Source organism: Athalia rosae, chromosome 3 (genome assembly GCF_917208135.1).
Source record: "Athalia rosae chromosome 3, iyAthRosa1.1, whole genome shotgun sequence".
Classification (NCBI taxonomy): Eukaryota; Metazoa; Arthropoda; class Insecta; order Hymenoptera; family Athaliidae; genus Athalia; species Athalia rosae.
The window spans coordinates 5938915-5953169 of record NC_064028.1 but is presented as its reverse complement, the minus strand read 5'-3'; the positions used below and the strand labels follow the sequence as shown (position 1 = coordinate 5953169).

Below are 14255 nucleotides of genomic sequence, written 5' to 3'. Positions count from 1 at the left end.
AAAATCAGGAAAAAGATTCATCGAATCGACGCGGTATTTCATATCCGCGGTACGAGCGAACATGAGGAAAACTCTCGTGGAATTGCGAACATTTTTCAGACGCAATTATAAATTAATACGCTCAATCTGCACGCGTTACGTTCCGTCTCATCTTCACCTCGGGGTTAATTTCACCGCGAGACGATACGGAAACGAATGAAAACGTGGTTACGAAATTGAGACGGTGTTTTTTTTTTTTATCAATTTTTCAAAAAACTTGGAACGATCCAGTGTGCCCGGGGGTTGCGAACTCGAGCAACGAAGCTGAAAGAAGAATCGTGAAGAAGGAGGATCGTTTTACTCGAGACGAAGGACAAGAGATGCGAAGAGGAAGCGAAGAGAGAAAGGAAAACGGGGGGAAAAAAAGTTTAAAGAGGAGAGAAAATATTGCACAAGATTCTTCTGCAAAGAAAGTTAATTGCTTTTACCGCCGGCGCATGCACGCGCTGCGCGGTGTCGGTAGTAATTTGTTGATAATCCGAAGGCTCGCCGGTAGCGCCTATGAAAAATTCATAATTTATATTTATAGCCTGTACAACAATAACCGCTACACCGCTTGTGATCGTAATTGTAATTAGTATATCGTGAAACCGAAAATTTGCATAATTGCATGATTAACGCGGTGTAAAGCGTAAGGATGATGAGCGTCGGGGGAAAACACTACTAAAGAGTTAATGCGCCGTAATTCAAGTCGTGTTCGTAGTTAGTTCAAACGGGTTCTCATCCGACGTGCGAGTTCATCTGTTTCATTTTACCATTATTTGTCTATTTTATCTCGGGTGGTTTTTTTTTTCTCTCTCTCAAGTTTCTTACGCCGTTTTCTATTCTGTAAAGCAAACACTCGATGGTCTCGACCAGCACCGATTCGGTATTATATGTATACAGCCATTTCGTTCGCGCACCGGCCGCAATTAATTTACTCGACAAATGACCGATCTTGGATCTGTGCGAGAAGAAAAAAAAGAAAAAAAAAAAAATTTAAGCACCGTGCTTTTATGTAATTCATGTAATCAGGCTTGCCATGTCTTTAATGTACCTGCGACACGTCATTTCCTCGTTTGATAGAAAAAAAAAAAAAACAGGATAAAAAGAAAAATGATGATTACGAGGAAAGAAAAAACGAAGGAATTCGGATGGAAGGAAAGTTCCCCATTATAAATTCTATCGGTCCCAAGATATTCGGATTAGGTTTTAAAAAAGCAGCATATCAATCGACGAAAAATTTGTATTGGCGATATGTAAGAACTTTCTATATAATAGATCGAGGAAGAGAGATTTCAAAGAGATCTGAATCACTAATTAGGCCCATTAGATCGAGAAAAATAGAAAGAAAAAAAAAATGTATATTCCGGTCACTTTTAGTTCTGTGAATAAAAATGATCGACCACCCGATACGTGTCTTTCACCCAAATTATTCACCGCAGATCGTGCCCTCGGGACGTTGACAATTTTCGTTTCACATTCCTATTATGTCGTTATGACGTTATATACATATATCTACGATAAAAGGAGAGTTGGTTAAACAAATTAGTTGCTCAGGTATTTCGTACCGAAAAATCGATCGAATATTCATCCGAATAATTCCACCGCCTTAAATTTATCCGATTTATATTCAAATGACGATTCCATAAATTTTATTCAACGTCAAAAATCGCCCGGTGGATCGCCGCGCGTAGATCGTTAACTCCCACTTGACGACGTGATTAACAGGATCTCGTTCATCTGCTTTTGCTGCGCTCCGCTAAAAATGAAATTTCGTCGATCTCGCGATCGAATGTTTCGAGGATCGCGATCCCGTAGCCGATCTCGCACGTACCCTTCGATCGATCGCGCCACGTGATAAAGTCGCGCTTATTGGTACAATAGGTGCGTATATCATGTGTAACAAGGTACGTACGTACGTCGATCACCGCAAAGCCACCGCACATCGGATTTTAACGCGCGCGCGCGGCGTCTTTCATATAAAGCCGCACGCGTTACGCAAATATGTTCGGGGAGCGCGCGGCCGCGTTCTTTGAGTGTGTTTAAAGCTCCGAGACCAATGATATGTAAATAGATCGCGACATTTTTATACCACCCAGTGACTTTCACTAATAAGATTCATTCCCGGGTTCCTCGTACTTAACTCTGAACAGCGGCGGCGGTGCGGCTGGTCGCGTAGCTCGTTGCTAAATAACGTTTTCTTGCCACAAGTATTATAATATCATCCGGACACGGGCTGTACCTCGTTGCGCACGTACATACATTTTCACGTACACCCGTGCAGATGTGTAACTCACGAACAACGTCACATGCTACAACCTAATTACGTAAAAAATCCGACACGAATAGGAGGTACTCGCGTCAACCGAATCCTTGGAGAAGAAGTTTGCGTCCCACGCTTTTTATCGGTCAAATTCATTACGGATCCTTCTTTTTTTTTTTTTCATTTTTCATCCAAATCGTTCAATGTGGTTTAGGACAAACGGAGAGGTCTTTTCAAATATTGACAATGCCCCAGTATTTAGCACATCGAATTCGAATTCTCACGCTCGCTTCGCGATATTGTACACGGAGTGCCCCGTTTAACGTACCTACGCGTCGTACGAGAGAACGTTACACCTAGAGATATCGTTGTCCCGTGTAAGTCGTACGAGTACTCTGATTATATTTTTTTTTTTCAACAGAAATCCACTTAAGTGTGGGTACGTCACGCCGTATTACCGGGTGTCAATTAATACGAGCGAAACCGAATACCCCATATATCGTACAAAAGTGATGAGGTAAATCGAGGGTGACGTTAGAACGCATTCCGAAGGTGATTTTTTTATTATTAATTCTGTCGTTTTTTTTTTCTTTGGTTTTTTTCTTTCACGCGTATAATATTCAAACGACCTTCGCGGTCGTGCGGCGCGCACTGTCGTCATAATGGTACGACGTATCGTAATAACGTTATTCAACGATTATGTCGGTAAGAGAAGCAGAATAAAAAAAAAAAAAAAAAAAACGAAGATGAGAAAGAACGCTTGCATCCGAAAAGCTTCCGTTCTTAATCTTACCGACGTATTACACGTTAGATCGGTATTACCGACTCTGTGTATATGCAAATACGTGTATGTAATTAATGTAACGAGCTCTTCAACGCGTCTCTTTTAGCCCGCGGGTCCCAGGTGCAGAGTGAATTTCAGCACCACCGTTCGACTCGTGAATTTTATTCGATACGCCGCGCGCGGCGCTTTCGAGTGCCTTGAGAGAAACACGCGAACCCCACGCCCCACCCACCCCCCCCGAATAAGAAGCATATTATACAGCGGACTGCATTAAGGATGACAGTTGTTAAGGCTGCACTTCGCGAGTGAGACGACGCCGCGCGCAGCCTCAACGCTGACATCCGGACCACACCTAAGGGCAAACGCCTTTATGAGATCGTACATGCGAAGTCGGATGTTAATAACGTTCCCCGCGAACGTACCAGCACTTGGCTTTTTTACTTCTTTGTTACCGAGGTGGTTTTTTCGATCCGTCTATTTTTCTTTCGTTTTTATCTCGTTTCTCGTCTTATCGGACGCCACGTCGCAAATCACCGTTTCACTTACTCAATCTTCTCTCCTACGCGCCTGAATCGCTCCGTAATTCTTTCTTATTCTTTATGTTTTTTATTTTATTTTCTTTTATTATTCGTAACGCCATTTTAATCGGCCATCAGATTTTCAGCGCATAATCGACGTTACGGTGATTTTTTTTTTTTTTTCAATCGGAATCGCGTAGCTGGTGTCCACGGGTATTGAGCTCGCGTTACAGCTATTCTGCGGTAAGACCGTGCGGAATGTGCGCGGATCGATTCCTAAAAAACTTGAACTCACATACGGTACGTACGTACGTACGGAACGATACGTAGCCAGCTGTTATACAATGGTTACGTATTATCTGGAACCGCGCAATAGATTTACAAGTCAATGGACACAGTCGTCGGTCGGATCGATGGTCTCGCAAGTATCATTATCCGCGGATTTTTTCCCTTTTTTTTTTTTTTCGCGCACACGATGTGACATAATTGCAGATAGTTGTAACGGTTTTTACGCTCCCGCGGAGGAATGAGGAGAATTAATAAAATAGAATCACGGGGTAGTTCAAAGTTCAAAGTTTCTCGGGAAGAAATTCCCGTTGCATGGATCCGCGGAACTTTCGTCGTTTCACATACTACATCTGGATTTACTCGTTTGCCATTTTATTATTTTCTTTTTATTTTTTTTTCATTTTTCTCTTTCTTTCTCCTCGAATTCCGTCGATTCATTTTTCTCTTTTTCTTCGTACCGAAGGGGACTCGTTGTGCAGTAGTCGCCGCGGTATTGTAGCCGCAACTTACAAGTCGAGGTTGTATTATAGCGAGATTTGCGGGACGCGCACAGGTTTTCCGTTGTACCCGCTGCAGCCGCGTATTATAACTTTCTCCGCTAAAGAGCACCGTGCATACACACAGGTATACACGGGGATTAAAGTCGTTGCTCGTTTCCCCGACGTTTGTAACGACTTCATTGTTTCGCTTCGCGGACGTCGACGACCCGCGAAATATACACACGCGCACGTAAAGCGTCGCGAAGCTCCGAGGCGCCAACGCCTCGTTTTTTTCATCTTCTCTCCCTTCGAACTCACGATCGAGTGAATTTTGTCTGATGATGAGATGAAAATTTTCGAACAATCATCGCGGTTTCAGAAGCTAAATTATCGGATTAATTATTTCAACGGTTTTTTTTTCTTCTCTTCCATCCTCCGCAAATAAATAAACTACAGTGATGAACGGTTGGATTGTTATCTTCGCTTCGCGTACACCCAATTTTTTCTTTCCGAATAAAATAACGCCTAGTTAAATATTATCTTGATACAAGATCTTAAAATCGCCGGTTCAAACCTGGCTTTCATTTTGTTATGATATCATGGGATACTTATTCGTTGAAATATACATAAATTTTATCGAACTGGGTCAAAGTCAATTAGACACATGTTCGTGTTTAATGTGTAGTTAAATTATCGAAAAAAAAAAAAAAAAAAAAAGGCTTCGCGAGCTGCAGGAGCTTGCGTTCGACTCGAAACGATATTGCTTCGATCTTCGCTCCGCTTAAATCGGCGTACATGATTTTTCGTCGCGTCGACGTAGGTGCGTATCGCGTACTCGAATGAGATGAAATTTTACAATTACGAATTCCTCGTGTACGAGAATTATCGCAGCGATGCCGCCACCGTGCGCGGTCCGGTGACCGAAATAATTGCACAATGCACGCGATGATTTCTTCGCGCGCTTTTAACAATCTACCGAAGTGTCCGTATACGCGTGTACACATTATTAATTCATACGTACAGCTTACTATGGGGATACTGAAAATTGTACGTAAGAAGAATGCGTTCCCGAGTCGCAATAAATCTCAGTTAGTCGAGCCAACCGACTGAATAAGATTTCGTGCGAGTAAGTAGGTAGGCCTAGCGGCGCGCTTACCTACGCGAGTCCTATTATCGTACACCGCACACATTTCGTACATGCGAAAAAAAAATGAGAGAGAAAAAAAAGAAAATTCTCATACACCTCGCGCGCGCACACCCGATTCTTCGGAGAGACCTAGTTGATTCGGGAACTCTATCATTACATAGACCAACCTTGCAACCACGCCTCTATATGTATATCTGCTTCCGCAACGGTGCAGCACTCCGATTCTTCGTAATGTATTTTCGGAAGGAGCAAAAAAAAGAAGAAAAAACGAAAAGAAGGAAGAGAAATGAAGGAATGATCACCGCTCCGCAACGCGTTCATTATGTTAATAGGATTTGTACAAAAAGAATAAAGATGCGAATGAAACGATTTCAGAGAAGTTTTGTTTCCGTCTGCAGCTGTACAGCGAGAGAGAGAGACACGATTTATGTGTGAAGTGTGATACGATTTTTCTTTCATTTAATTTTTTTTCTCCATCTTCTTCATCCATTAGCGACGAAGAAAATTGTCCGAAGCGATTTCTTCGAGCATCACTTTTTTCCCACAATCTCGATGAGATTTTTTTTTGCACCGATCGGGAAATGTATGGGAAATAAAAAAAATTCAAACAAACAAGGACGGCAGAAATAATTTTAAATATTCGTCGCAATGATTCCAATGATTGATCACGTTCGTAACGAGAATCGACAAACGTGTGCATACACTGCAGTGCGGTGATTATAATTCAATTCGATTAGATTCGCCATACGGTTTTATTTCCTCGTGCCGCTGTTACTCGCAAAATAAATTAGCTACAGAGTAGTATACGGGTAATACAGGTATTGCACGTTCGATTTGCGAACGCGGTGCAACTAGTCGCGGTTTGTTTGCGAAAGAGAAGAAAAAAAAAAAAAGTTTATCGAATAAAATTTCACGTAGATCAATCGCGGAAATCTGTGCGCAGGTGTCGTTTCGCGTTTGATTGATCGTTAAACGATCGATCGATAAACGTAGCTGCTGTAAAAATTCACGTATGCACATGCACGCGTATACCTTGACACGTGATAAGTGGCAATCGCTATCGAATCTGCGGTGCAAATCCGCCCACCGCTGCCAATTACTTTTGACAAATTAATTGAACCGTGAAGAACCAGGAAGAAATCTGAAAAAATATTACGCGCGCGCACTAATTAATTAAAACACGAAGAGAAGATATCGCGGGGATACCACCCCCACCCATAACTCGCGTTACGTACGTCGTATCTGATAAGTGCGTCGCTCTCCTCTGTTTCGCCAACAATTGAAAACAGAATGAAATGAAATGAAAAAAAAGAGAGAAAAAAGAGAAAAAAAATTGGAAAAAAGACATCGTTATGTGAAATAGACAAAAGTGTCGCGTGTTCGCATGTGGGAAAATACGGTGGATCGGCTCTACTCAGCTCTGCACTTGCAAGTTTACGACGGGGAAATCTGCGCTAAGCGAATCGCAATTAAAATAATATAATAAGGAGTCGTCGGTGCCACCACGTCCGACTCACTCGCGCGATCCTAACGATAATATATAACACAAATTAGGAAATCGGGCGTGAGTAAATGTGAGGGACAGGAAAGTTGATATTCGCAACTATACGTACGTATATATACCGCGTACGCATAGCGTGTGGGCATAAAAGTTGTTACAAGATACGAAATAAATTTTACATCCACAAGCTCCGTTTGGTATAAATTAATACACCATCGCGCGTACAAAGGATGCATGCACTTTTTTTTTTTTGGCGGGGGCAGAGAGGAATGAGGGAGAATAAAAATTAATGATCGTCCCGCTACGTCTCGGGAGGTACACCTCGCGATACAATGCAGAATACGAACGTCCTCCGGAGGTTTCAGGAATTTTCATTAATATTTTCCTGCTCCGCTTCGTGTCGAAACATTTTCCTTTTTCTCACACATTATGTGAAACGTGTGTTACCAACTACACGTTAACTGTAGGAAGTCGTTTTCGCGTAGTTTTGTCATCGCGGCGGATCGCGTTTCTACGAGAGACACGTTTTCGAAGGAAGGTGAAATTTTTTCACCTCTGAAACCCCGCAAAAACTCGACGAAATACTGAAAGACATTTTTCGACGTTTCCTTTTTTTTTCCGTCACTTTTACTTTTTTCCCTGTAGAAAAAATTCTCGACGATTTGGATCCTGTTCGTCGGACGATGAGTCATTTCGAGGCGTCGACGGGGGTGAAATCGGTTTTTCCGCGACAATGTCGCTACCGATTGCTAAAAGCGTACGATTTATAATTTACCGTTTATTCATATCGTGATTCACGAATCGGGCGTGAATGTAACGCCGTTTAAATACCATTCCATGACCTCGCGAGTCTCGAGGATCAAGTTCCGCGTCTTGCAACAATACGCCGTACAGAAATTATCGTGGAAATATTTTTTCCGACTTTATTTGTTCTTTTCTTTTTTATCCTGCGTATGGTTTGTTGAACAACAACGGCGGAATGAACAGCGGTAGGAGAAAAACCGGAAGGTACGAGCAGACGATATCCGTGATCAACGAACTGATCAAAATTCGCATTACGAGTCCGTTCGTCATGCCTCGTAAAAGTTAGCTTAGTATAATAAATATTAATTTATTGTAAATAAACACGAATAAAAATTATTCGTCCAATTAGACCTCAATTATACACCCATCCCATATTTATATTATAGTTTATTAATAATGTTTACATTTTTCAACGCGTCTGTGCAATTAACATGCGTACGTACGTAATGAGGTATCACAACGGAAAATTGGCTACGTTCGAACGGATTGTGTTTAGAAAGTGAAAAAAAATAAGTTCGATGGAAAATATAAAATTTTATTTTCCGGTAAAGTTCAGTGGACAGAATGAAAACCAATTTTACGACCGGTATTATGTTACATGGGTACGTTGTACGTTGACGGAATAAAAAAAAATAAATAACATTCAAAGCAAACAAATATCGAATATTATCTATTGTGAAAGAGTATTAATTCAAAGTTCCCGACTACATGCCTGTTAATTGTTATGCTTAATTTCTCGACTATCTCGTCTCGAAAATGAGAAAAAAACAAATTTTCCAAAACGATTCAGAGATTTTACCTCGGAAGCACGGAGTGGCGATACTCAAATATTTGGTCAGATACACCCGAATAAGTCGTGCCAATACCGAAGTTGTACAATTTTCTTGAATTGGTTATTTGGGTCAGTTAATTTGCAATTTCCACTTTTGCTGCGGCCAGTAAAATGGTAATAACATAACTTGGATTATAAGGAAAAAAAGCGTACCCGGTGTGGCACAATTCCGTTACATATTAGCCGCGTGTCGTTACCGTTGTTTTATAGTTAACGCCCGCTCTATATCCTATACGATCCGTGTAACATTGGTGGCATTTACAATTCACCTGAAAACGCGCGATGCATATGGAGGTGTGAATGTGATCTTATGCATCGATTCCATGTACGTATGATTCTTAGGAGGCAGTTTTCCGATGAATATGATCCCTGCCATCACGGATCGAGAGAAAATCGCGCGAAACGATCCCACGCCGCGCTTAAAAGCTCTCATGTGCGTACTTACAACGGTTCGTAAGAAATCGAGTCGTTCCGAAACGCCACAAAATACAAATTAAAAGAATACGAAACACAAAAAAAAAAAACATATGTGTAAAAGCGACCGGTGAGAAAAAAATTCTTGTGCCATACAGAAATTTGTTTAATCATTTGTACAGGGCACGAGTTTTGCAGAAATTGTTTGGCACCAAAATTGGCAAAGTTGATGCGAATGGTGTCAGCGAGGTAATAAATTTCCTAATGGTACCGCCAGCAACGAACTGCATTAGTAGGTATTATATGTATAAGCCACCAATTATCTATTATATATACGTATACCCGGTTCATGATTCAATTCGCATGATAATTTAGCGGCTTTTATTACCGGGTAATTATTATTTGTTATAACTATAGTGTATACGCTGTGTAAATTATTTTATTATTATCATATATATATATATATATATATATACACGTAGATACCGAAGACCGTGTTGACACGTTGGTTATTCATTTTTCATTTCGCAAACCAATAAAAACCTCAAATTATGAAGTCGTGAATTTTGTGTACTTATAAATTCGCGATACGTGTACTTATAAATTCGCCAGGGGTTCCGAAACGGAAACGTCCTCCAACCAATCCCTCCCACGAATATCACAAAAAAATTAACGACCTCTGTCAAAACGATTGTCTAGCCCTCATTACGATTGCGCATAAATTCCTGCCCGCAAGTATCGACGCTCGAAGTTTCCGTATTTTCTCCAGACGTGTTATTCGATAAACTAATAATTTAATCACTTGTTTTTTTCAGATTACATGTTACAGACAATAAGGAGCTGAAACTGGGTTGAACGCATTTATTACATGTACGAACCACTCGAGAAATTAGCTCTGCCATCGCGTCGTTTTTCTTCAAATATAATTTACCCGCGTGTCTGAGAACCACATGCGTGTAACATATCACGGTAGATAGGTGCATGTACGCGTCGCTTCCGAAGTACCTGGGCGTGTGTTTCACACGTACGAGTACAGGGAATTATTATATATTGTGTGTAAAACAGGTAAACTTTCCACCTGAACCTGAAGAGTACGTATATATATATATATATTACAATAATGTTGTTACATTCACTTGTGTACATACGTGTCCATATACGTGCACAATATATCCTACGTAATTATACACGGTGAAACCGACACCTCGATATATTTGACCTTGAACTTCACGGGCGCGTTACGTGCCCAGACACCGTGGAATCCGCTTCTTGAACCGGCGGGACGAAGGTACTCGTATAAAATGAAACACGTTCCTATTTTTTTTTTTATTTTTCAATTTTTTTTTTTCAACTCTAACGAGATTTTCGTCTTTGATGAGATTTTTTTTATTTTAAATTTTCGCGTTTTTCCGTACTCCACTTTCAAAGCTGCGATTACAAGGAAGAAGAGAGGAGAAAAAAGAAACTTTTTCCAGGGCAGAGCGAAGTGCAGTTCATTGGTTTTTTTTTTTCTTCAAAAATGCAAATTCATCGTCACGGGATAATTCTGAGGGAGACGACCGATGGCCCTGATTCTCCTATTTTGAGAAAATTTTGGCCGTCGTGAAGATATGAATAACGGAGACTCTAGATGTCGAAGAGAATGAAAAAAAAAGAAGTAAATTTTCATTTCGTCTGACGTGGGTGAAAATCGCGAGTGACGCAAACGTCCGCGTCGTTAAATACGGTAGCGTTTAAGTCGCTTTACGTAACAAATACGTGGCGGTGCGATGAATCAGAAGTGAATAGCCGTTAAGGAATATCTGCCTTGGCCGTCTTCTTTGCAGCGGATGAGTTTTCAAGTTCATCCGGTTGTTATATATGTACCATAAAAGCTACTATCCTTCACGGACGGAGCCGCCTGTGTTTCGTTGTGTTGTAAATACCTTATGTACCGTACACATATATATATACATATATACAAACACCGGGAAGGGGTCAGCGACGCCGCGACGTGCGGATTGCCGTGTTGCATCACAACGGATCGTTGCACCTGGAGGAGGTCGTAAAAGCGCGTCATCGCGTAGCGGTGAGCTCGCTCGCGAGTCGTCCTCGATCGTCTCGCGCGGGATTCAAGATCACGGATCTTAGGGATCTCTCGATCGTCTGGGACGCCTCGTATCGCCGACAAATTGTACCGTTCGATAAAAAAGAGACGCGAGACGAAGGTGAGACGCTAACGTAACTCATCCGAGCGTGATCACGTGCGAAGGGTACGTTCGGCGGCAGCTCGTGATCCACGATTTTTTTTCTTTTCCCCCACAGAAAAAAATCGAACGAAAAATCGGAGAGATAATTTGGTACGTCCCGAATGAAAAGCTTCGTCGATCGAAATTTTATTTCATACTCGAAGTTCCGGACGACGACGTCGTGTTTCAGCAGGGATTTTGCAACAGTTTCTCGTCGAACTGAAAACGGAGACGGAAGTGATCCGCGAAAACTGATCGAATTTTATACCTGAGGTGTTGAACGAAACCCACGTATGCGATGTCCGCCTCGTTTATGTAAATATCTTTATTAAATATTTGGCTCGAGGATACGAATACGTACAACGTTACATATTCGAGTAACCAATTTTATTTCAACAGTTCCTTGAAGCGATTGTGACAGGTTGATTTTTTTTCCCTTTTTTTTCCCTTTTTTTTTTTTTTCTCTCTTCTTTTTCTCAACGTTTCAAATTTGTGTATCGCATGCGAACGTATTATATCGCAGTTGCGTGATCGAACAATATGAGAACAACCGCCATACAGACTCGCTTTCGTTTCGCGATGACGACGACTGAATTTTTGACGTTTTGTGTCAAACTTACCCATTTGTTTTATTAATTAATATCTTTTTTTTTTTTTTTTTCATGTACACCCGAGAGTCAGGGCAACACCTTGAGGCGTATCACATCCTGACGTGGATATTCGTAATTGTAACTGACACGAATTTTAGATACACGTTTCAAAAAACGGCGTCCTTGCCTAATCAGTTTTTTGAATGAATAATCGAATAGCTACAAATTAATTTCAAATACAAATTCAAACGCTCCCAGCCATTCGGCCTGTAATTGGGTATTCGCATGGGCATTACCCGTATAATTAAAATTGTTCGATAGTTATTTTATATTTTGACAAAAAAATAAAGAACCTATGCGTATTACACCTATACCATTATACCAATGCCTGTACGATATCGTTATGAAATAGAATCGGTCCCAATTTTGACATTAAAATAGCCAAAGGCCAAATTCGTCGGTTTCGTTTCGCTGAGTGAGCGAAAATTTCACGTGTAAACGTAGGTGGTGTAGGTCTGGATCGTATATATGATCGTGAAATTTATCGATCTTTCACTAATTATACACACTAATTATTTATGTATACATATTATACGTTCTCGATATCGATAAGCGACGTGTACGCGGTATCTATCCGGGTAATTTTACCGACACTCCGAAAGTCTTTATAATAACCTGTGTATGTTTTACATTCGTTTATCGATTATGTAACGCGTGTAATTTCAACGATTGAAAAAGAAACCAAGAATAACAGCGATCTCGTACATAAATATAATTACAACATATCAAAATTCGGTACCGCGGCAACGGTTTCATTTTTCTCCACTTGTTTCCTGTCGGGGTTACTTCGAGAACTCGGTCGCGTACATAACGAGAAATCTCAGCCAAATTTCTACCAATTTTAAAACGAGTTGGCGTTTTTTTTTTTTTTTTTTTTATTTCGTTTTCTTTCCTTCGAATTCACGCTGAAGTAAGTAATTTTGCTTCGGTATAATTAAAATATTTGTATGCACAAATTCTTCAAATTGTGTACGAATTTCTGAAACAGCCGCCGCGCGTCCGCGAGTCGACGGTTGAATATATTCTCAGTTAATTACTTTATCGGTGATCACTTATAAGTACATATATAAGTAACTTCTCGCGACTCGCGAAGTCTGAAATTACCTTATTCAGTCGTACGGTTGAAAGTCGCCGATCCGGAGGAATGTGAAAAAATATTTGAACGATTGATGGAAGAATGTGAAAACGAGAAAAAAATATTGACCGAGTGTTAAACAGCGATTATCATTCAATTGGACCGGGACGAATCGAACTCAACGAAACACAGCGGACCACGTATTTCGAGGTCAATAATTCGAGACCCCGTTAGGCCTTGACGAGCTTCGTTAGATTTTTTTTCTTTTTTAGAATCCTGATTCGAGGAGAAAAAAAAAAAAAAAAATCGCTAATTGGCTGTAATTAAAAGTGACACTTCGGAACGATATCGTTTTATGCGGAACGTTCTGCGGGAACCTTCGGTAAAACTGGGCCCATCGGGCGGGCTGAATAATAATTAGTTTAATTATGAAAGTCAAATAATTTTGATCGTTCGACACTTGCGTTACATTCCTATCGAGGTGATCGTATGGATATGGTAACTTTTGTCCGCTCTGATTTAGGCATTGATCATTGCGTAACAAGGTCGTTCGCGTCGACCCTTTCCAGGTGACTCGTGAAAAGTGGCGCGAGTCGCACAAACTCCGATATCGTTCGTACTTTTCGTCATCGGAATCGAAACATTCGCGCACGAATGAAATCGCCGAACAAAATTTTCGTTTTCGATTGTTTTATTTCTGATGAAAATAAAATATAAGTCATCGTGCGATGTGAGTATGAAAATGGTTAGGAATCGACCGGGCACGAAAGATTAGAATGTAAAACAGACACAACGGAGCGTGAAGCAGACAGATATGGGATAATAATTATCACTTACACGCAATGTATTTGAATAAACATGCACGTGTACGGGGGTATAATAGCGTAATATTGAATATGCCCAGGTCTTGCGACACCGCGGTATTATGCACATTTACTCCAGCTGTAGTCTACATGTGATAAAAACATTTATTTTCATTTACCCGTGAGTTATGTGCGACAACGAACGTACGGACGTTAAATTACTATCGTCCAAAAGCACCGTGTGCAGCCTACACGATCATGATCAATTTAATCCCATGGGGAATAAGCTGTGGCCGACGAACATTTTCGTTTACGGATCTCACGATTTCTCGGCATATTTTTTGCTCCTCAAATCGTGCGTACCTCTGACTTTGGAGGTGTTAATTAATTGAGTGACGAGAGGGGAAAAAAAAAGAGTAAGACTCGCGTGTGGCTTAAAACCGATCGG

At 40.8% G+C, this 14255-nt stretch overlaps 1 long non-coding RNA gene across 1 annotated transcript; it reads left to right on the top strand.

Annotated features, from left to right (window-relative positions):
• The first annotated feature begins 1706 nt into the window (after positions 1 to 1706).
• Positions 1707 to 12610, top strand: LOC125500344. The gene is made up of 3 exons (XR_007277685.1): positions 1707 to 2836; positions 9234 to 9347; positions 9867 to 12610. It is a non-coding gene; the product is annotated as an uncharacterized LOC125500344 (long non-coding RNA).
• The last annotated feature ends 1645 nt before the right edge of the window (positions 12611 to 14255 follow it).